This window comes from Phocoena phocoena, chromosome 4, assembly GCF_963924675.1.
Source record: "Phocoena phocoena chromosome 4, mPhoPho1.1, whole genome shotgun sequence".
In the NCBI taxonomy this organism is placed as follows: domain Eukaryota; kingdom Metazoa; phylum Chordata; class Mammalia; order Artiodactyla; family Phocoenidae; genus Phocoena; species Phocoena phocoena.
In genome coordinates this window covers 31,227,080-31,252,013 of record NC_089222.1, presented here as the reverse complement: position 1 = coordinate 31,252,013, position 24,934 = coordinate 31,227,080, and positions in this window count along the sequence as shown.

The window sequence follows — 24,934 nt, the reverse complement described above, 5'->3', positions numbered from 1 at the left end:
AGTTGAGGAGCAAAGTTGTTGAGGCTACTAATATGAAAATGATCACTGTGGTTAGAAGACGTGTACTTCTTCAGATAATGATTCCCTTACAGTAATGTGTCTTTGTAAATATGGGATTAGGCTGCATTATCCCGGTAAAATTTCACTTGTTCTTGAGGAAGTGTGATGTGTGCTGTTACTTAAAGGATCGTTCACAAGAAATCAAGAGCAAGACTGAGGACTCCAGGAAGGGTGCTCAGGCCAGAACTTCACCTTGAGCCTTAGGGAACTGGCCTGGGTTTGACTAGGTTTGACTCATAGTGAGCCACAGGAGACCCTTTCTGCCACACATGGTTTTGTTCCAAGACTGAAGAATCCAAGCTGTGGAAAATGTCCTGAGTTCTGACTACCTTTGGGTCAAAAGCACACTTCCCTGAGTGAAAAGGGAAAGACATTCCCTGAAGGAAGTGAACATTCCTATTTCCATGTGGAGATGGACAGTCATGGTGGGCTTTGACTGAGGTTAAGACCTATTCCTTTCTCTCATGGCCTGAGGGAATCTGGGAGCCTGGGTTCCAGTTAGGAGAAACAGGCCCAAGGGCCACCTGCCAGAGGGAGGAGACTTGGCCCCTGCCTTACTATGACTGGCTGAGAGTTAGGCAGAGGGAGGCTGCCAGGCTCCGGGGCTGAACGTTCTGATATAGGCCACCTCTAGTAAGAATTATAGGTGGTCTTTTGTGCTGTATTTTCCTTCTGTTATCTCTGAAACTTCAACAAAACCTTATTAGAAGTTGTAGTCTGGTTTCACCAGTCTGGTGTGAGATTAAGAAAAGAGGTTGAGCACACACGTAAGAAATCAGTACCAGGGAAACTATCAGCGACCTGCTGTGAGAGGCCAGTCCTGACATCTCAGGAAGGTCTGCACGGAGGTTTACCCCCTGGAGCCACATGCAATGACCATGATGGTCCTATGGGACAGGAGAATGTTCCCAGGGATTCTTGGGGCTATTTGGGAGGTAAACCTGGTAAAAGACTGGACTTCCTGTTTCCCTTCGAGCAGGAGGGAAGGAAAGGAAACATGTCTTTATGTTAATCTCCAAGACCTGAGTGTCCTGAGACTACCAGAGATAAATAAATATTGACATATATAAATGTTTGATGTGGATAGCAAATTTTTTGGTTACATAAGAAACTGTTAACAGAATTTTCTCTGGGATTTCACTTCTATTCTTCTATACAGTTAAAAAATGTTTATAGGGCTTCCCTGGTGGCGTAGTGGTTGAGAGTCCGCCTGCCGATGCAGGGGACATGGGTTCGCGCCCCGTTCGGGAGGATCCCACATGCCGCGGAGCGGCTGGGCCCGTGAGCCATGGCCACTGAGCCTGCGGGTCTGGAGCCTGTGCTCCGCAACGGGAGAGGCCACAACAGTGAGAGGCCCATGTACCCCCCCAAAAAATGTTTATAAAATATATGTATTACTTTTATAATATAACTTAATTAAAATAAGGTAAATATATATTAAAAATATATTATGTACTACCTAAAACCTATATCCCAGATGAACCAAGAAGTTTATGCTACATTAGGAATTAAATAGTGGAGAAAAACAGCATATTTTAAATATTACCCCAGGGTGGTTTACATTTGCCAAGTTCCTTCTAAATTTTCCTTCTGAAATTTTCCTGCCTTAAAAAAAAAAAAAAAAAAAGACAAAAATATATCTGTTATTGAACTACAAGCTGTGGAACAACTTTAGTACTCTCCCAGGCTTCCAGCACTAGTAATGATGTTACTTCCTTGCACATGGCATCACGGCAGGATTCTTATTCCTGGCTGCACACCCAGAAGCCTGACCCCAAAGTCACTAAACCTGGAGCAGGCTGATATGAGCCCACCTTTTTTCAGGATTTAAAAAACTCTATAGTCGATTCTGACGTATGGCCACGGTTGAGGTCCAGCACTAGAAGAAGAACTGGGGAGAATGATACAGGGAATAACAACCCAACCTTCTACGCAAGATGAGGAAGCATTAGTTCACTGGTCCATCCCAAAGATTCTCCACAAATGAGCGAAGAGCAGAACTGAACATAAATTGAACCCTGAGAAAGAAGCATAGACACCTTTGTAGCTAAAATATACTTGTTAAAAAGTTGTTTTGGGGCTCCCCTGGCGGCGCAGTGGTTGAGAGTCCGCCTGCCGATGCAGGGGACACGGGTTCGCGCCCCGGCACGGGAGGATCCCGCGTGCCGCGGAGCGGCTGGGCCCGTGAGCCATGGCCGCTGAGCCTGCGCGTCCGGAGCCTGTGCTCCGCAACGGGAGAGGCCACAACAGTGAGAGGCCCACGTACCGAAAAAAAAAAAAAAAAAGTTATTTTGAATTAATTTTTCAATTCCAATCTGGTTTCTGAGTCTGTTAGTATTTTTCCTCCTTGCATTTCATGAAAATCCAATGTCCCATGAATAAAGAGAAGGGAGGAGACAGAATGAGGTGCGCTGAAGAAGGTATTTTCAGAGTGGGTTTTAGGCCTATTTTGGAGTTGGTATTAATTCATGGCAGAGGGGCAGGAAGTATTCAGAGTTAGCATGAGGTTAGTGGGACAAATGTTGGCAGAGCCTCTAGTTCTGTTGCTCACGCTCCAGGATTTGTGGCCAGCACGTTAGTTCTTTATGTCTAGTAGCCACAGTAGCAAAATAAAAAGGGGGTAGAACTGAATGCTTCCTGCCTTACAGTTCTGTGTATCTGTGGAAGAGAACCACATGAGAACGGCCAGGCAAGGAAGGGGGGATCACCGTTTAGAGTAGACAAAAACTGGGATTCTTAACCTGGGATCTTTGGAGAGTTTCAAGGTGTCCATGAACCTCCTGAAATTGTATGTAAAATTATGTGTGTGTCTTTTTTGGGGGTGGTAATTATCTATGATTTTCACCAGATTTTCAAGCCATTAAGAAGGATTAAATGCTGCTTTCTTTTTCCTTTTTGTTTTTTTTAAAAGGCATCTGGGGCATAGGGGTAGAGGGTATAAAAATTAGTCAAGAAGATAGAAAAGAGGGCTTCCCTGGTGGCTCAGTGGTTGAGAGTCCGCCTGCCGATGCAGGGGACATGGGTTCGTGCCCCGGTCCGGGAGGATCTCACATGCCGCGGAGTGGCTGGGCCCGTGAGCCATGGCCGCTGAGCCTGCACGTCCGGAGCCTGTGCTCCGCAACGGGAGAGGCCACAGCAGTGTGAGGCCCGCGTACTGTAAAAAAAATAATAATAATAAATAAATAAAATAATAAATAAAGGAGAGGATTCTGAGTTGATGGCAGAGTAAGAAGCACCAGAAACCTATCTCCTCACCTACACAACAGTTACACCAGCAGAATCTGTCTGATGTAATTATTTTACAATTCTCAAGTCGAAAGCGTGCAAATTGCAGGGAAAGGGTTAGATGCTAAACTGTGGTTAATTTTGGTCACTTTCAGCTTTTAGCAAGTAGCAGCTACCCATTTGTCACCCATCAGCCCTGTGGCAAGCAGTCACGTACTTGTTCCTGGATTAGCTTGCACACAATTTGTGGGAGCAAGGGTGGGCATAAAGGACCCTATCCTCCAAATATCGGGGATCTGTGCTCTGATTGCTGATTGATTGCTACCTCTGATCACAGAGGTGCAGACAAAAAGGCGGCACCCATTGTTGCACCTCCCTCATGTTGCAAGCCCCTCCCCTCTGGCTGTAGCGACCTCCAGGAGACTTAAAGGGGCAGTACCTTCCCCCCCCACACCCTTCAGTTTTCTCTTTTCCCCCTTTTGGGAGCCAGACATTGAAGACTAGGACATTCAAAAGCAACTGCATATATGGGGAAACTAGAAAAATCACCACACATCCCCAGGGGGAGGTGCAGTCTTAGAAAAGACCTGAAAAGACCTTAAGTTTACACCTCAGGCTGACCCCCAAGGATCAGCCTATAACAGAACAAAAGAGAACAGCCACAGAGACAACCTGCAACAAAAAACAAAACCCAGCAAATCTTGGGGAAGGGGGAGAATCCGATTTTCAATTACCACATTATTGATTCAGGTGTCCAGTTTTCAACAACAAGAAACAACAAGGCATAGAAAGAAACAGAAAAGTATGGCCCATTGAAAGGAAAAACAGAAACCAGCAGAAACTGTTCGTGAAAAGGACCTGATGATGGATCTACTAGACAAAGGCTTTTAAACAACTGTTTTAAAGGTGCTCAACAACTAAGGGAAGATGTAGAGAAACTCAAGAAAACGATGTATGAACAAAATGGAAATATAAAGTGATGGAAAACCTAAAAAGAAAAAAGAAATTCTGCAGAAAAGTACAATAATTAAAGTGAAAAATTCACTAGAGGGATTCAAAAGTAGATTTGAGCAGGCAGAAGAAAGAATCAGTAAACTAAATTGAAGATAGGACAATGGAATTTATAGCATATGAAGAACAGAAAGAAACAGGTATAAGAAAAGTGAACGAAGCCGAAGGGGCCTGTGGGACACCATCAGTGGACCAACATATGCATCGTCAAAGTCGCAGGAGAAGAGAGAAAGAGGCAAAGAGAACATTTAAAGAAATAATGGCCAAAACTCTCTAAGAATTTGGAAAATTCATGGAATTAAACAACACATACCTTAAACAACCAATGGATCAGAAGAGAAATTAGAAAATACATAGAAATGAATGAAAATAAAAACATAACAGACTATAACTTATGGGATACCTTGAAAGCAATTCTAAGGGGGAAATTTATAGCTACAAATGCTTACCTTAAAAAAAAGTATCTCAAATCAACATCCAAACTTTACAACTTAAGGAACTAGAATGAACAAAGTAAACCCAAAGCTAGCAGAAGGAAGGAAATAATAAAGATTAGAGCAGAGATAAACAAAATAGAGAATAGAAAAATAATAGGGACAGAAAGTAGAAAGGCGGTTGCCAGGGCCTGGGGGCAAGGAGGAAAGGGGAATTATTGTTTAGTGGGTACAGAATTTTGATTTTGCCACATGAAGAAAGAGTTCAGGAGATGGGTGATGGTGATGGCTGCACAGCAATGTGGATATAGTTAATGTCACTGAACTGTACTTTTAAAATGGTTAAGATAATAAACTTCATTATGTGTATTTTATTTTATTTTATTTATTTATTTATTTATTTATTTTTGCGGTACGCGGGCCTCTTACCGCTGTGGCCTCTCCCGCTGCGGAGCACAGGCTCCAGACACACAGGCTCAGCGGCCATGGCTCACGGGCCCAGCCGCTCCGCGGCATGTGGGATCTTCCCGGACCGGGGCACGAACCCATGTCCCCTGCATCGGCAGGCGGACTCTCAACCACTGCGCCACCAGGGAAGCCCTGTTATGTTTATTTTACCACAATAAAAAAAAATGAAGACATTTAAAATAAAGGACCCCAGGTGAGATAGCAAGAAGACCCTGAGAAAAAGTCCCTGGGAGCCACTGAGCTGGTGATGAGAGCAGAGGTGGGTGGCCCATGGTACCCGATGGCTGGTACTCTATGGCTGAGTCAGTGGTTAGTAATGATCTCTCACTTCCTGCCATCTGCTTACTTTTCTTCCTCAATTCCCTCTTTCTGATCTGCTTCCGGAGAGAACAATCTCACTTCCTTGGGATCTTAAATTCCAAGTTTGATGTGATTATGAAAAAAAAAAGGAGGGGAGACTGTGAGGTTACTTTGGAAGGCCCTTTAATTTTCCGATGGCCACACAGACTTTTTAGAAAGTCTCTAGGGCCTGGTAACTTAGTAGTTTCAATACAGATGCATCAGGCAAAAAGAGCAAGCAATTTTGTGATGTATTTGGGTTGATGGCCTATTTCTCCTGAGCATGCATTTCAGGGATGAAATTTTGTATAATTCCCCCATTCACTTATATTTCAGTATAAATGCAATCCTGACAATATGATAATTTCTGTTCTTTCCAAAATGAGGATAATAATGTTACTTGTTTTACTAACAGTAACATAAAATCTTGGGGAGAAATATAAATGCTTAGAAAATGTCTGAATACTCACAAGTTACTAATTTTTTTCTAGACCTTAAGTGAGATCTTCCAAATATGTGAATTTTTATGTCTTTACCTCAAACTGAGAATATTCTCCTTCGCTACTATCCCCTTCCCACACCTAATCAGGGAGGTAAATTCCTTCACCGTTTTTCACATTTACAAATTGGTTACATTGGAATTGTCACCCTTGTCCTTCACCTCTTGGGCACCAGAGGGCAGACTTCTAAGTCTCACTTTATCTGGGACACAAATCCTTTTTCCCTCCACAGCAGTTTTCTCCTCTGGATTTGCTCCAGCACCTTGAAGAAGCTTAAAGGAACAATTAAACTTTGCTCTTCCTGATAATTAAAGTTTTTCCCATGGTTCAACACACCCACCAGAGACAAAAAGTAGTGATTACTCAGAAGGCTGCCACCCTTTATCAATCAGCAAAATCAAAAGAATTGTTCTTGTAAATAGTCTTTGTAAATAATCCGTTCATAATCTTTTGTTGTTGTTGTCCTTGTTAACTTTTCATTGTTTTTAGGCTAAAGACAATCTAAAATTCTATTCATTACTCTAGGCTTCAAAGCTTATAAAGTGAGATAATAGAAGTGAAACTGCTTTCAAAGGGAAAGAAACCCCATATAATTGCAAAGTAGACTTACCTTTAGGAGATGGTTAACAAGACCTGGCCATTTGCCAGACAAGTAATCAATAAACGGTCCATAATAATTGCGAGGGACACATTTTAAAATTATTTTATTTTTAAAATTTATTTCATTGAAGTACAGTTGATTTACAACGTTGTGTTAATTTCTGCTGTACGGCAAAGTGATTCGGTTGTACATATATATACATTCTTTTTAATATTCTTTTCCATTGTGGTTTATCACAGGATATTGAATATAGTTCCCTGTGCTCTACAGTAGGACCTTGTTGTTCCTCATCAACGTTTTCGTTGTAAGCAAAGTTGGGACCAATATTCCTCGGAAGATGATGTTATAAATGTTGGTGGGGGCTCCCCAGCTCATTTCCACCAAAATAAAACACATTGAAACGTTATAAGTACATTGTAGTTCCCTCAGGGATCCACACCACTCTTTGCTTTTGTCATTTTGACTGTCTCTGTGATAAGTATAAGTAATGGGGAAAGAAGTTAATATCTGTAGAGAGCTTTATTCACATGCACCAAGTTGTACTTATCATCTCCCAACTCCCACGTGAAATACATCCTGGAGATACTGTTATCTCCATTTTATGGGAGGGACAGCTGCCTCTGGGAAGCTAAATAAACTGATAAGATTTTAAAATTCAAGATGTACCTCATTACAGGAGAGAGTTCGTTTTTTTGTTTTATTTTTTAGGATAGGCACAGGTAGTCCTGAATTCCTAACCATTTATGGGTGGAGGTTTTTTTTTTTTTAAGCCAAATATTTGAACTTGAAATATATTTTTATATTAATACTGAGTACATGGCAAAATAGATTCTGAACTTCAATTCCCCCAAATCCAGCCCAACCCCAGTCATAAGTTTCAGACCCCCTTCTCTTTTCCCAGTATTACCTCTCCTCTCCACCCACATACCCTGCTCACCAGGCATTGCCATTGCTGAAATGTTAAAGATGTACACCAAGAGTTCATTTTTGGTCATATTAATTTTGAGATTCCTTTCAAATACCCAAATGCAGATGCCAAGCAGTCAGTTAAATACATGGTTCTGAAGCTCAGGAGAGAGAATAGAGCTGGAAATATGTGACATTTGTTGGCATGGAGATTGAATCATTTATTTTAAAAATTTATACTCAGTGCCTATAATGTATTAGTGGATATATTCTATACTGATGCTAGAGCAGTCAATTATGTAGTATCCTAGGAGGTGATGAATGTTATAAAAAAGAGAAGAAAGAGGAGAATTAGGATTGTGAGGGGCGGAATTGGCTTATGGTCTTAAATAGAGAGGTCAGGAAGGCCTTGCTGAGATTTCAAAGAAGTGAGGGAGTTAGCACTGTGGACACCCAGAATAGTGTTCCAGGCAGAGCCAGTGCAAACTCCCAGAGATGAGGACATACCTGGCACATAAACAGCAAGCAGTGCAGCAGGGCTGTGAACTAGGTACTGTGGAAATCCCTGTGGGCCCTGGGGCCCTCCGTCTTTAAGAGGTCAGAGAGCTGGGAAGGGAAGCTGTCAAAGGAGACTGAGAAGAAGAGCCTGAGTGATAGGTAGAAAATGTGGTGCACAGAAGCCAAGAGAAGAAAGTGTTTCAAGAAAGAGAGACTAGTCAACTGATGCTGCTGAGAGGGATCAAAACCACAGTGACTATGAGAGTAGGCCTTTGGTGACATGGGCAAAATCAGGGTCTGGGGGTGGGAGGGGCGGTGATCTGGATGGAAGCCCAGGGGTTGAAGGTTGAGGGGAGGCGTCTGCAAAGGATGGAAACCAGTGGTCAGGCTGTGTGTGCCCAGAAGCAGAGGTAGATTTTTCTCTGTGAAACAGGATAACAAGTTCCAGTGCCCCTCTCTCACAAAACACACACATCTTGCAGCTCTCTTGGGTGTAACTGCACAGCCTTTTGTGACCCTCGGGGAAACATCTGGCCGGGCTGAAGCAACTTTCACTCAGAATGACCACACCACCAAATTTATCCATGAGCCCATCTTCCTGACAGCCTAGAGTGTAATACTAAGCTCTCTGAACAGGTCACTTATCTTGTGTAAGTTCTCCACGCGATAAGCAGGATTACTGGAAAACTTGTTAGCGGTTTCTATGACTGTTGCAAGCGTTGCCGTAAAGAAAGATAAGTACTGAACTTAAAGGCGTGATTTAGTTGTAAAATATTATTGATTGAAGATGTTACACCTCCTTCTCCATTTTAGGCACTTATTTCTTATAAAAGTGGTCTTCCTATAAACCCCTAAGGAGAGAAGGGAGAGAGAATTAACTTTGTAGTGAATGTCGGATGGCTGATGAGCTGTGGGGAGCCAAGTTAAATAACGTCCCACCTCCGCTTCCGGGCAACACACACAGACTCTCACACCCTCACTCCTACTCACAGACACACCCTAGAAGAAGCTGCTGACAGTTGGCAACTCAAAAATAAAACAGAGGTGAATCTACTTGGTTTCTATCACTTCTGATGTTGTGCTAGTAATGATAATAGAATTATTTGTTTCAGTTTTACTACTGATTTCATATACTTTTTTTTAAAGTACTTATTTTACTTCTTATTTATTTATTTTTGGCTGCGTTGGGTCTTCCTTGTGGTGCGCCTGCTTCTCATTGCGGTGGCTTCTCATTGCGGTGGCTTCTCTTGTTGCAGAGCATGGGCTCTAGGCACACAGGCTTCAGTAGTTGTGGCACATGGGCTTAGTTGCTCCGTGGCATGTGGGATCTTCCCGGACCAGGGCTCGAACCCGTATCCCCTGCATTGGCAGGTGGATTCTTAACCACAGCGTCACCAGGGAAGTCCCTGATTTCATATACTATTTTTTTTTTTTTTGCGTTCGTGGGCCTCTCACTGTTGTGGCCTCTCCCGTTGTGGAGCACAGGCTCCGGATGCGCAAGCTCACGGGCCCAGCCACTCCGCGGCATGTGGGATCTTCCCGGACCGGGGCACGAACCCGCGTCCCCTGCATCGGCAGGCGGACTCTCAACCACTGCACCACCAGGGAAGCCCTTCATATACTTTTGACTGTTATAACAAGATTCTGATTTTTTTTTTCCAGGTATGTAAGACTTCCTCCCTTTCCCCTCCCCCCATTTTCCTCCCAAACTGTGTCCATGTAATTGAATCAACACATAATCAACTTGGGTGGAATTCATCAAAGCTGGGGAGTGAGATCACTTTGGCACTGTGATAAAGAGAACAGACTTTGGCTATGAACCTGAATTTATATCCTGGCTCTGCGCTTTACTAGATATGTGAACTTGGGCAAGTTACTTAATTTAAATAATTATTTATTTATTTTTGGCTGTGTTGGGTCTTCGTTTCTGTGCATGGGCTTTCTCTAGTAGCGGTGAGCAGGGGCCACTCCTCATCGCCGTGCGTGGGCCTCTCACTGTCGCGGCCTCTGTTGTTGCAGAGCACAAGCTCCAGACGCGCAGGCTCAGTAGTTGTCGGAGCAACGGGCCTAGTTGCTCTGCGGCACGTGGGATCTTCCCAGACCAGGGCTCGAACCCGTGTCCCCTGCATTGGCAGGCAGATTCTCAACCACTGCGCCACAAGGGAAGCCCCTACTTAACTTCTTTATGCCTCAATTTCTTCCTGTGTTAAAAGGAGATAATGATAATGTTTTGTAAGTGTTTTGTGGGTATTAATTCATCGAATCTTCACAATGACCCTGTAAGTACTTATAATTAAACCTACTTTACAGATGAGGAAACAAAAGCACAGATGTTAAGTAACCTACCCTAGGTTAAAATCTAGTAAAAATAGATTTACCATATAATCCAGCAATTCTACTTCTGACTATATAAGAATTGAAAGCAAAGTCTCAAAAGGATATTTGTACACCCATGTTCATAGTAGCGTTATTCACAGTAGCCAAAATGTGGAAGCAAGCAAAGTGTCCATCGACAGATGAGTAGAAAAACACAATGTGGTATATACATACAATGGAGTCTGACACATGCTATAACATATTAATAGATGAACCTTGAAGACATTATACTCAGTGAAATAAGCTAGTCACAAAAGACATTGTATGGGCTTCCCTGGTGGTGCAGTGGTTGAGAGTCCGCCTGCCGATGCAGGGGACACGGGTTCGTGCCCTGGTCCGGGAAGATCCCACATGCCGCGGAGCGGCTGGGCCGGTGAGCCATGACCGCTGAGCCTGCGCGTCCGGACCCTGTGCTCCGCAACGGGAGAGGCCACAACAGTGAGAGGCCTGCGTCCTACTTATATGGGGTATTTGGAGTAGTCAAACTCAGAGAGACAGAAAGTAGAATGGTGATTGTAGAAAATAGAAGGGGCTGGGGGGGAGAGTGAAATGAAGAGTTGTTTAATGACTACAGAATTTCAGCTTCGCAACATGAAAAAGAGTTCTGGAGATTGATTGTACAACAATGTGAATCGACTTATTTCTACTGAACTGTACATTTAAAACTGGTTAAGCTGGTAAATGTTATGCTACGTATATTTTACAACAATGAAAAACAAAACAAACAAAAAAGGAAAAAAAAAAAACAAGAAAAAACCCACCAGCCTTGTTGAGAACATAGTGATTCTATACCATTGAGAGTGACAGAGAGTTAGGAAAAGGATGCCAACTGGGTGGGGAAGACACGAACTCAGTCGTTGACAAGCCCAGGTACAGTGGTCTTTAGTGACCCAAATAGAAATATCCAGTGATTAGCTAGGGATGCGGGTCTGAGGTTGGTGATCTGTACTATGGAGGTTCTAGGAAGACAAAGCAGTAGCCCTTTACTACAAAGGTGTATTAGATGGGGGAGGATGGAAATGAAGACAAAGGAAACATGGAAGACGACTGCCATCATCCTTGTTTAGGAGAATGGTGATGGTACTGCCATACGCCAGGAAGGGGAGGCTGGAACCTGAGGTGATGAAGACGCAACTGTGAGTCCAGGAATGGACGTGTGAGGTTTGGGGATATGCAAAGCTGTTCTGTCGATGGTGAGTTTGAGGTCTGAGATGGTGATTGGGGCAGAGAAGCCTCTCGTCCTGCATTTCCTCAGGTGAGCTGTAGTCCTCTGAGAAATGGTTTCCTCCAATATTCATGATGCATGTGAACATTTCAGAGATGCCGAGAGTACTTTGGGAAAGGGAATTGCTTGACTTTGTTTAACCTGGGTTTTTCTAAACTCATTTGTCTGCCCAACCTTTTTTTTTTTTTGTTTTGTTTTCATAAAACATCTATTAATTAACTGAGGACTACACTTTGGGGAATTATTCTCTGGTCTATGCAGATATTTTTCCATTGACAAAGTAGAGCAAAGGAGAAGCTGGTTAGAGGGTGGATAGATCTGTGGGTATTCAGTGTGTCCCTGTTAAGTCACCAAAATAGCAAGGAGGGCTCCAGAAACCCCAGCCTGACCTGGGAACTGAGGACCCTGACCCCTCTGCGTGGGCAGCGGTGAGGAAGGCTGCTGGGGTTTTGATCAAAGCCAGCTTGCTGGCTTGGCTTTCTACCTGCTCTACATGTGCCAGTAAAGCCCTGATCCAATCCCTCCCCTGGTTCTTTTTTATCCTCTACATTGGCTTCTTGTTCTTGCTTTTCCATTTGCATAACTAATGCACACAACACAGAATTCCCGCAATTTTAAAGACAGCTGGCCAGCACATCTTGGATGCTGATGTCAGGAAACATCTGGAAAAGGGCTAAAGTTACTGCTGCCCAACTGAGAACAATGGAAACACATTAATACGGAAAATTCAGTACGGGGGGGGGGGGGGCTTGTGTACGTAAAAATGGCTGCCAGGATGACTTATAAAAGCTTTGTACAAAACTCTCTTGTTAGTTTGGGCATTGATGCCACTGGGTCACTGAGTGGTAGGCCAGCTAAAACGAATATATTGCTACTCTCTTGGGGGACCCTTATCTTTGAGGCTTTCCTTTTCTTACAAGGTTTCCTAGAAATCCTGCCAGCTAACCAAGACATTCTTTTCCAAAAAATCATGAACTAGGATTTTTATTTTATAATACCTTTAAGCTAATCTCCCTTTTATACTATATCTCTCACAATACAAATATATAAAATAGAGTTCTCACATACATATTTTTGCTGTCTCTAAGCAGTCAGTATGGGCAGAAATATTGAGCTTTATAAAAGCTGTGATTGAAATATTTGAATATGAAGATTATGTCCCAAGGCTGCATGGCATAGTGGTTAAAAGGATGGGTTTTAGAGTTTGGATTCTAGCTTCTCCTCTTAACCAACTATGTGTGGCCTTGGTAAATTACTTAATGAACATAAACTAATCTGTAAAATTCCCTTAGTTATTTTTGCCTATTTGGATTGGCACGAGGAGGACACAAGCTAATGTGTGTTAGAAGTGCTTAGTAAGGAGTGTGGCCCAGGTTAGCTATTACGATTGTTGTTTTGTTGATACCCAAGGATTAAGAAGGAATCCCTGCTATAATCTATTTCTCAATTCAACTTTAAAACATTGAGCACTTGCTTCCGTTCCCTGTCCTACAGATGTATGTTTTGGAATTAGGGTTTCTCCGGCAAGCATTCGCCTAGAGTACCACCTACTGTTTCACTTTATTTTGTAGAAACTGAAGTGGTAGGCTGTCTCTTGTGTGGATTAATAATTACCATCTCATACTGTTTTCCAATCTTTGGATTCCTCCTGGTCCTTTGTATGACACCCACTTTTCCCCTCTAAAAGCTGGTTGGATTTTCTCCTATCTCCAGGGTTCTGAAATTTCTCAGTGATGTGCTTCGGCTTTGGCCGGTTTTAATCCATTGTACCAGGGGTTTGTTGGACCCTATCGATCTGGCAGCTCGTGTTCCTTGGTTTCGGAAATCTTCGTGAATTGTTCATTTATTATGAGTTCCTCCCCATTCTTAATTCTCTCCTCTCTTTTTGGAACTCCTATTCATTAGAATATTGGACCTTCCAGACTGATCCTCTGACTGTCTTCTCTCTTCTTTCCTATTTTCCTTTTCTTTGTCTTTTGACTTTATTTTCTGAGAGTTCCTCAACTTTATCATCTTACACCTTCTGTTAAGTTTTAAAAATCTATTATCTTATTTTAAATTTCCAGGAGTTCTTTTTTGTTTTCTAATGATTTTTTTTTTTTCTTATAGCATCATATTTGTATAATATCTTTTTACTTCTCTGAGGATGTTAATAATAGCTTTGGGGGCAGGGGGAGCTTTTATTTATTGGTTTTTTTCACCTTGTATGTCGTATCTCTATATTCTTTGGTAGAGGCTTGCTTTCTTCAGATGTATGGTAATTGCTACCCTTCACTCGTGTTTTAAAGTTGATGGGAAACTCTGTGCCATGGGCAAAGCTCGTCGACTTCAGACTCTACCCTAGGGGGAGCTGCCTGGGCCCTTTATATGAGGGGAAACGTCTTTTTTTCTTGGTCTGTTTACGTTTTTCAGGGAGGAAACTCTACTTTCCTGTCTAAAGGGCTTAATTATACCTGGCTGCCGCTGTTCTGAAAGTTGAATATGAGCTGGGGAATTATAACACTTCATTATACAAACGTTTTTTTTCAAATCTCTCTGCTTTCAGTATAGTATTCCCAATGTTAATCATGCCTAGTGCCCTGAATTCTGGCTTAGAGACCCTTATCCCCTGCAGAGGAAAACCTCAAGTCTTCTGCTGTTTTGGAGAGAGGGAGTTGACTAAGCTGCATTTGGGGCTTTGGGGTGGCCGATCCTGGGAATTGAGTTGCTTCTTGGTTTTCCTCTTTGCTAGTTTAGGATTTAGCTTTCTCAATTTGCTAACTCAGATAGCAATTCTCCTATTTCTCAGCTTCTAACATTTTGTTGCTGTTGTGATTTCCTCCTCTTTTTAATTTTTAAAAATCTCTTTATTTCCATTTCAATGGGGGGGTGTAAATGCATTTGTTCAGTCAGCCAACTTTAATCAGTATTTTTTTAAAAAAGATATTCTTAATGTAATGAAGTGTTCTGAAAAATTAGACTTTCTGTGCCAGAATTCCAAGTCAAAGAATGCTGATGAGATCAACTAATCTAGAATAGTTTTGTAAATGGATTCATTAATTTCTACCAGTTCTTAATATTCTGGCCATTATAACTGCTGCAGGGAAAATGTTTCTATTTGTTGGCAAAACTCGCTTGGGTTGTTCATCACCTTTTATGTGGTTATAGATGTAAACAACATGTGTGCCCCAGATGGGCTCTGAAATCCAGGCTCCCACTTTGTGACAAACCTTCACAACACCAGAGGCTTCCAAACCCAAGTCCCTAAATCCGCTCATTTCAGCTCACATCCTGGCAACTCGAAGAGAGAAATCTCTGAGTGACTAAAATCTCTATAGTGAGAAAACTTCTGCATTCAATATCTATTTTGGTGGGAGACTTTATATTCGACCTTCCTTCTGTAGAGTGAGGTGTGGAGGTAGATTTGGACTTACGGTGGATGGAGGTAGGGGAAGTAGCAAGATGAGTAACAGGACGAGCGAGGATTTAGGTCCCTGGTAAATGTCATGTGCCAGAGTGAGAATTCCTGCTACTGATACCCTCCTGGCAGAGCTGATTTCACGGGAGGCGACCCTGGCAGCAACTTGAGTGGGCCTGGGCTGGGTGGCATGTGGCCAGTCTAACGGCAAAACAGAATCAGCAGAGCCCTTGCAATCTCAGAAATGCCATGGCCAGCCTGGTAAGCAGTAGTCAAAACTGAAGTTCCTTAAACTGATTTTTGGCCTCCATAGTTAAAGGAAGCCTAATCTTCCTTGTTATTTTATTAGTCAAACAGAATGTAGCCATACATTCTGTGCGGAGCTGTCGGATATTGAACTGCTTATGACATTGGGCAGAGCTCTTGGACAGAAATGCTTGTGACACTGCATAAGGCATTGTAACCTCTCTAAGTGTCAGTTTCCTCACTGGCAAAATGGAGTAAAAGATGGATCGAGCTTTTCGAGAGCAGTGACTGCATGCGTGGAGAGCCGCCCCAGGAGGTGGAGCTGTCGTATCCCCTTCTCTTGCACACAATAAATGCCATTCGTACTGTAGTAAAAAAAAAAAAAAAAAAAAAAATCTAAATGGGGGTAATATAGTATCTACCTCATAAGGCCATCATAAGAATTAAAGAGAGAATTCCTGTAAAGACTTTAGTGTAATCCCCATATATACTAAACATTTAGAAAATGTCAAGGGAAAGGGAAGAGCCCAGTATGTCTTCCTGGTTGCAACCTGAGTGGTTGGTGGTGCCAGTCTCTGAGCTGAGAAGCACAGGAAGGACATATTTGGAGGAGGGTGATAAATTCAGCCTGCATTTGTCTGGTTCCAAAGCCCATATCTCTTCACTACACCAGTCTCCTTACAGACACTGTCACTTCCTAGCTGCAAGATCTGGGTAAATCACTCAACTTCCTGTGCCTCGGTTTCCTGTTCTGCAAAATGGGAATTATAATAAATAGTCCCTTCCTCAGAGGATTGTTTTAAAAATTAAGTAAATTAACACATAAGTCTGGCACATAGCACCCTTATTAGCTGCTGTAATTGTGTACAAAAGTGTGGAAGTACCTAATGGTATAAAATTTTTCTTCTTTCCCTTTAATATTATGTAGAGCATCAGGCATGCCACTTCTTTTCAAATGGATTCGAAACTAAAAAAAAAAACATTTTTTTTTAAAGAGGAAATAAAAGATTACGTACTGTGGTTACATTACTAGACACACATGAGGAGATGCACTCTGCTTTATCTGCACATTGGATGTCTGGTTGTGATGTCTAAATCTCTGGCAGTCATCTTATAACCAGAAGGGCAGCTGGCCTGAAGATGGATGAAGAGAAAGAACAACCGGGGGTCTTCATCATGTTGTTCAGCCACCCGGCCTCCCAGTTTTTGAGCTTGTATCATCAGGAGAATAAAGGCACTGACCAGAGAAATGAGGAAGGCCAGAGGAAAGGAAGGATTTAGAGGAAGACGATGAATCTCTCAGTGTTATAAATGTTGAATGTGAAGAGTAGTGGTGTTTCTTGGTGGAGATGGCCAGCACCTGATTAGAGGCATGGAAATAGAGCTTGAAGGTGATAACGGAGCCCCAAATGTCAATGTGAAAGTTACTTGCAAACACTGGTATGTGCAAGGGGAAGAGGTAAAGAAGAGCATTGCCCCTGTCCTAATGTCCCATACCTAACTCCTGAAAAGTAAACAGTCTCATTCATCTTATTAAGAACTGCATATTTAATAACATTCTACTTTTTATGTTTAATGTTTATCTTAATTTGTCATCTATGTGGGTTATTTTGATCAATTTTATACTGCTAATAATTATAATGATAATTTTTTTTTTGACACTTTAGAGCCTGACCATGGTAGCATTGCTGAGCTGCCTCCCCAAATTTGTTCTCCCTGTTTTTTTTTTTTTTGGCTGTGCCCTGTAGCACGCGGGATCTTAGTTTCCCGACCAGAGATCAAACCCGGGCCGCCTGCAGTGGGACACCGAGTCCTAACCACTGGACCACTAGGGAAGTCCCCCATGTTCTCCTCTTCTTGGATGCACAACCAGCCTACATTTCCCTGTCTCCCTTGCTGCAAGGGGTGGCTATGTAATTGTTCTGGGCAACAGAATGTGAGTAGAAATGATGTGGGTCACTTCCAGGCCTGTTCCTAAAAACCAGTTCCTTGCATTCTTTGCTTCTCCTTCTGCAAGCTAGATATAGTCAAGAATAAGGCTCTAGGAGAAGCTTGGCAAACTTCAGCAAAGGACCAGACAATCACAATTTTAGGTTTTATAGGCCACACAAGGCCTCTGTCTCATATTCTGCTTTTTTTCTTAGTAGTCCTTTAAAAATGTAAATCTAAAAAAAAAAAGTAAATCTACTGTAAGCTCCCAGGACATCTAAAAATGGGCCCACAAGCTAGACCCTTGTTCTAGGGGATGGCAGAGCCATTTGATGGAAGGCACTTGGGTCCCCTGATCACTCTTTGGAGGAGAGCACCTTGCTTATTTGAGCAGCTCACCCAGGACTATCATGAGAGAAAGGAAGGAACTTTGATTGTGCTGAGCCAAGACATTCTTGGGTCTATTTGTAACTACATCTCAACCCAGCAAAATTACAGGAGTTTTACAAATTCAATTTACAAACATTTATATTAACAGAATGAATTATAAGACCGTTGAGCGTCCTGATATAGTATATTAGGCTAAAAGTAGATAGGGGAGGGCTTCCCTGGTGGCGCAGTGGTTGAGAGTCCGCCTGCCGATGCAGGGAACACGGGTTCGTGCCCCGGTCCAGGAAGATCCCACATGCCGCGGAGCGGCTGGGCCCGTGAGCCATGGCCGCTGAGCCTGCGCGTCCGGAGCCTGTGCTCCGCAACGGGAGAGGCCACAGCAGTGAGAGGCCCGCGTACCGCAAAAAAAGTTTTCCTGTCTTGGTTGTTCTGAGGACTCATAAGTTAAACATTTGTTAAGTCCTTTGCAATATTTGTCTGAAAGTATAAAGTCTTATTTATTATTGTTGGATGGGTGAAAGCTATACAAGTGCAAAGTGTCGTTTTCTTTCCTGAGCTCAGACATTATCATGCTTAATCCCCAGGAAATTCATGACCCCATTCTCATGCAGTGCCTCCTCATCTACATAACCTGCCACAAACTGAGCTAACAAAGGACTCCTGGGAGGGGATTTGCCGTTTCTTCTGCTCTTCAGAGAGTTTCTATTTGCCTGACAGGTGTGATAACGCTTTTGTCTGGCTGGACTAACAGTCCTTACTTAGGCCTTCTTTAGCAGGAGTGAGTGGCAGGGAGGAAGACCCTGGGCAGTAAGGGAATCAGGAGGAATTGAGCTCTTATTTTGATCTGTGCTTGTCTACTCATGTGACCCTGGACAAGCCACTTCACTTCTCTGAGGTTTATTTTCCTCATCTGAAAAATGAGGGAGTTGGAATAAGTAATTTCTATGATTCCTTCATATTTAAAATCTCCTCTCAACATGTCAAAATGCTGAGAAACTGCCCTGAAAATTTCAGCGTATTGGTGTGTATCATTTGGTAATATGTGATATGCACCAAGAAAAGTACAAGTGAATTAAATGCATAAGAGATAGTCTTTTCCAAATAACTTTAGGGTGAAGTTCTTTATGTAATTCCAGTTTGCACAGTCAATGCTGTTAGATCCATGTGGTTGCTGATGGTTGTGATAAAGGTGGTAAGTGTGGTGAGGGAGGTGTGGAGGTGGTGTTGATGGTGATGGTGGTGTTGATGGTGGAGGGAAGTGGGAGGTGGGAGGTGGTGGTGTAAGCTTCACAGTAACCTGGAATGAAAACACATATATTACTGCTTTCGTCACAGTCTGTTCATCTTCATGATTCCCATATATCTTTAGCACATTGCCTTGCGCTAAGCAGGTGCTCGATACTTGTTTGATGAAGAGTAGCTGGCAGATAACTACAGATGCGTCTTGTCTTAATATCCAGGGCAAAAACTAATGCTCCTGTAAAGGTCTCAGATTTAATTTCACTTGATTAACAGGCTTTCTAAGAAAGCTGTGAAAATACTGCCACTGAACTTATTTTAATTGATGTTGCTTATGCTTAACTCTGGGGAAGGATGAAAGCTTACGCGGATTATAGGAGGACCTTTTCTCAAAAGTAGTGGGAAGAAAGCCATTGAAGTAAATCTACTCAAGGGATCAAAATTTCATGGGGGAGGGGGAGGGGGCTTCCCTGGTGGCGCAGTGGTTGAGAATCTGCCTTCCAATGCAGGGGACACGGGTTCGAGCCCTGGCCTGGGAAGATCCCACATGCTGCGGAGCAACTGGGCCCGTGAGCCCCAACTACTGAGCCTGCGCATCTGGAGCCTGTGCTCCGCAACAAGAGAGGCCGCAACAGTGAGAGGCCCGCGCACTGCGATGAAGGGTGGCCCCCGCTCGCCGCAACTAGAGAAAGCCCTCGCACAGAAACGAAGACCCAACACAGCCAAAAATAAATAAATTTATATAAAAAAAAAAAGTCACAGGACAAGGCAGCTCCCATTCTACCATTTAAGAGCTTAGAATACTATTCACAGGTCATGAAAATTGCTAAACATTTAAAAAGGGAAACACTTTAAAAAAAAAAAAAGGATTTCATAGGAAGGAGTTTGACTTAGACTATATCTGAAAATGAAAACTAAAAACTATAAAAATAATTTAATCTTATATGTAACAAAATTTAGGTTACTGTAGAAACTATGGGCTGGTCCTTGAAATGTGCAAAGACTGAATCAAGTATTGTTTTTTTGTTGTTTGTTTGTTTGGAGGGCACGTAATTTTTTCAACAAAAGTTCACGACACAGAACACTTAAAACGTAGAAATACTCAAAGAGTTTCAATGATTTTTCCCTAATGCCTTTCTTTTTTAAAAAATTATTTATTTATTTATTTGTTTATTTATTTATTTATGGCTGCATTTGGTCTTCACTGCTGGGCGCAGGCTTTCTCTAGTTGCGGCAAGCGGGGGCTGCTCTTTGTTGTGGGGCACGGGCTTCTCATTACAGTGGTTTCTCTTGTTGAGGAGCACGGGCTCTAGGTACACGGGCTTCAGTAGTTGTGGCACACGGGCTCAGTAGTTGTGGCTCGCAGGCTCTTGTTGCGGAGCACGGGCTCTAGGCACATGGGCTTCAGTAGTTGTGGCACACGGGCTTTGTTTTTCCACGGCATGTGGGGGTCTTCCCAGACCAGGGCTCGAACCTGCGTCCCCTGCATTGGAAGGCAGATTCTTAACCACTGCGCCACCAGGGAAGTCCCCCTAATGCCTTTCTTAATCCTTGGATTTTTAAATAGTTCCACTGACACATGATCATCCTTACTGATTTTTTTCTTCTCTAGTTGTTAGCTACTCTACCAGTTACACAAAATTCCAAATATTCTCTAAAAATAGTTGACTTGGGACTTCCCTGGTGGCACAGCGGTTAAGAATCTACCTGCCAATGTAGGGTACACAGGTTTGATCCCTGGTCTGGGAAGATCCCACATGCCGTAGTGTGAAGAGACCCAGGCCACGTGGAGAGGCCACTTGTAGGCGTTCCAGTTGACAGTCTCAGCTACGGCCTCAGACAACAGCCAGAATCAGTACCAGACATGTGAGTGAGGCAGCCTTTGAGATGACTCCAACCCCAGCCACCACCTGGCATCGATTATACGAGATCCCTTGAGAGATGACCACCAAGCTGAGCTCAGTCAACTCCCAGGACCATGAGAGATATAAACAAACAAACCACTTTGATCATTTTATACCACTAAGCTTGGGGTGGCTTGTTTTGCAGGAAGAGATATCTGAAACACTTACTTTAATATCACTGGCCTTTTAAATGATTTTAATGTAAAAATGCTTTAAAATGATAACCCTGGAACCATAAGGATTCCAGAGTTCCGGTGCCCAACCCTAAATACTCTTAGAGTGGTGGTGAGAAGGCCAAGAAGTGGGTTTTCATTTTCCTGAATATCCAGACATTCCCATGAGGCTCTAAAAATGATAGCAAGGTGACAGGAATGTGGTTAGTGCTATTAAGGTCTGTCTCCATCTAGAGACACTTCTAAGAGGGTGGGACTGAATAGGTAAGACTGAGATGCTCTGGCTATAAGGAAGTTAAGCCCTCCATGATTTTTATCAGGAAATATTCCATTTCTCATACTGTAGCCACTGGCTGCTGAGGGAAGCTTCCCTCCCATTTTCCAAGACTGGCCTCTAGACACAGGCCAAGACCTTGCCTCATTAGACTTTGTTCTTGGGCCCATTTTACTCCAGGTCAGGGACCTAGTAAGTGTGAAGGACCAGTACTAAAGAAAAGATCTATATCAGAAGGAAAGGAGTCACCATTGAAATACCAAACAGGATGAATGGTGAAAGAAAAAATTAAACATGTTAGACAAAAGAAAACATACAGGGACTTCCCTGGTGGCCCAGTGGTTGAGAATCCGCCTGCCAATGCAGGGGACAAGGGTTCAAGCCCTGGTACGGGAAGATCCCACATGCCACGGAGTAACAAAGCCTGTGCGCCACAACTACTGAGCTTGCACACCTAGAACCTGTGCTCCACAACAAGAGAAGCCACTGCAGTGAGAAGCCAACTCAATGAGAAGCCCGTGCACCGCAATGAAGAGTAGTACCCTCTTGCCACAACTAGAGAAAGCCCTCGTGCAGCAATGAAGAAACAATGCAGCAAAAAAATAAATAAATAAAATAAAATAAAATAAAGAAAACATACAGAGCAGAGGGGAGAATGGCCACCTGAGGTATAGCCATCTGTCATGTTCCTTCTGTTCCTATTAATGAGGAGTGGATTTCTCCATAGTGGAGGGGTAGAGTGCAAGGATGATAAAATTCAGGAACTGGAAATGGCTGTGTGGCAATATGCTTGGGGTTTTTTATATTAAAAAGTACTTCCTTGAATATGCAGGGCCTCATTAAAATCCTTTTGTGTCACAGAGGAACTAAAGGACCATGGTGGGCCCCAAATAGAGGAAACAGGTAAGTTTATAGCTTTTTCTAAGCTTAAGGAAAGAGGGTAAAGAGGCATTTAAGCGTTTTTTCCTTTTTTTTTTTTTTTTGGTTTGTTTTATTCTAGGTATTAGTCATCAGTTCAGTTTCAAGGAACAGAAATGGACTCACATCAATTCATACAATAATAGGAATTTACTGGTCCTATAACTGTATAGTTGTGGATTTCAGGAATGGTTAAATCCAGGAGCTCAAACAATATCTTTGGAGATCTATCTCTTGTCCTGTCCTTAATGTTCACTTGGCTCTAATTGTCTTTACTCTACACTGGCTTCTTGCATGTGGAGTCCATGATTTATGCTACAGTGGCCAGACTTGTACCTTCCTTGCTTGTGGCTTCAGTGTAAAGAAGCTAAGTCTCTAGACATTGCAGGTAAAAAAGACCTAGGCAGAACTCTGATTGGCTAGACCTAAGTCATAGTCCTACTTCTAAGGCTAGAGGGTTAGGGTGGGGGTCAGGCTCACCTAATCTCCTTGGAATGGGTCCTCCTTAGGAACAGAAGTGCTCTATTTTCAGAAGGAGGGGGGAAATGCAAGACAGATGAAAACATCAGATGTCCATTAGAACTGTCCAGCTACTTTGACCAGGATTGGAAAGGGACTGAGACTAGGGTCAGGCGCTGTCCCCAGGAATAAAGACCAAGCAGTTGGCTAGAACTTCCATATGCTGTATAATTTAGGAAGCACTCTGAAGTGGCCAGAGTGTAGGAGGCTAAGAAACCCAGGAATGCTTCTTTGACCATATTCTGCTATGGATCGTGAAAACCCACCTAGTCAGCCTCACCCTGCTCCTAACACACTTAAATTACTGTTCTCTACCCCAGCGGTTCTCTAGGTTGGAGAAAGGGTGACTGTGATGCTTCTCCATGTTTGGGAACTACTGATTTACATTAAGACATCCAAAAAGTTGTATTCTGAAGTTCCCCTTCAGTATCTTGTGGTTTTAAATATACATTTTGAACTTTCTGGTTGAAACATGATATACTACGTACAAAAAGTGCACATATCATGAGTGTACAGTTTAACTTTCACAGGCTGAACATAACCATGGAACCAGTACCCAGATCAAGAAGCAAAACATTTCCAGTACCCAGAAGCACCCCACTCTCTGTAATCCCTTCCGGGCACTCCTCTCCTGCCAAGGGTGATCACTATCTTGACTTCAAACAGCACAGATTTGCTTTTCCTGTTTTTATAATTTATATGCATGTAATCCTACAGTATATATTCTTGAATGTTTACCTTCTTTTGTTCAATATTATATATGTAAGATTTATCTGTGTTATGTTTGTAGTTGTTCAGTCTAAAATATTCTACATTCTGTTGCCGCATAGTGCCTCATTGTGTATTTATTCAATCCATTCTTTAAGGATTTTTGGGTGTTTCCTATTTGAAGTTTTCACTGCCGTGAACAATGAATATTCTAGTTCATGTCTCTGAGTGAACATACATAAACATTTCTGTTTGGGTTGTATGTAAAAGTGGAAGTTCATGGCTTTAAATATTTTGGACTATTAAGTAAGATTGACTTTTTTTTTTTTTTTTGCTGTACGCGGGCCTCTCACTGTTGTGGCCTCTCCCGTTGCGGAGCACAGGCTCCGGACGTGCAGGCTCAGCGGCCATGGCTCACGGGCCCAGCCGCTCCACGGCATGTAGGATCTTCCTGGACCGGGGCACGAACCTGTGTCCCCTGCATCGGCAGGCGGACTCTCAACCACTGCGCCACCAGGGAAGCCCAAGATTGACTTTTAAATAAGTCACCTTTGACATTTAAGATAGCATTTAAGGTATTTCATAGCTTCTTCACATTCTAGGTGTTGTCCATGACTTGAGGGGTACTACTTAATATCTACCATCAGAATGAGACAAGAATGAAGGAGCAGGGGGCTGAGACTGGTTGCCCCCATAAAAAGTCACGATCTCTCGCTCAGTTCCTGGGTCTGAGCCAATTATTTATCAGTAATCCATTGACTGAAGAGGTAGCCACGTCTTCAGGAGCCCTGGAACACCATGGCAAGTAATGCTGTAAGGATTCTCAGTCATTTCCAAGGGAATCTATGGCTATTTTCTTGGAGAAAGGAGAATACTCAAACACTTCAAGGATTATTGGATACAGGTTCTGAGTTGGTGTTGACGTTTGGAGACCTGAAGCATTGTCATGCCCGTTTCCCCACAGTTAAAATAAATAAATAAAATGGAGTTCTGGCACTCTGACTTACAGTGGATTCCCTGGGTCTGCAGACCCATCTGATGGCCATTTCCTCTGTATTTGAGTATATAATTGGGATTGATCCTCTTGGCAGTTGGACTAATCTTCCCATTGGCTGTTGGCCTGTGGGGTAAGAGTTATCACAGTGGGGAAGGTCAAGTACAATCCTCTGAAATGGCACCCCGAGGAACTGTCCACTCCCAGCAAGACAGCAAATCAAAACCAAAATTGCATCCTGAAGGTAAGAGTGGGAGAGGGGGTGGTAAAGATATGTGCTGTCATTAGAGATCCAAAGGATGCAGGGGAGTGGGTGGTCCTGATTATATTGCTGTTTAATTCACCATCTGGATCACAGAAAATGACTATTGATACCGTGTGCTCAATCAAGCCGTAGCCATGATTGCAGTTGCGGTGCCAGCCACGTTATCCTTGCTGCAGCAGATGAATAAGGACTCAGATACATGGTGTGAGGTGTTTGATTTGGCAAATGAGTTGTTTTGCAAAATGACTATACTACCCAAAGCAATCTACGGATTCAATGCAAGCCCTATCAAACTACCAATGGCATTTTTCACAAAACTAGAAGAAAAAATTTCA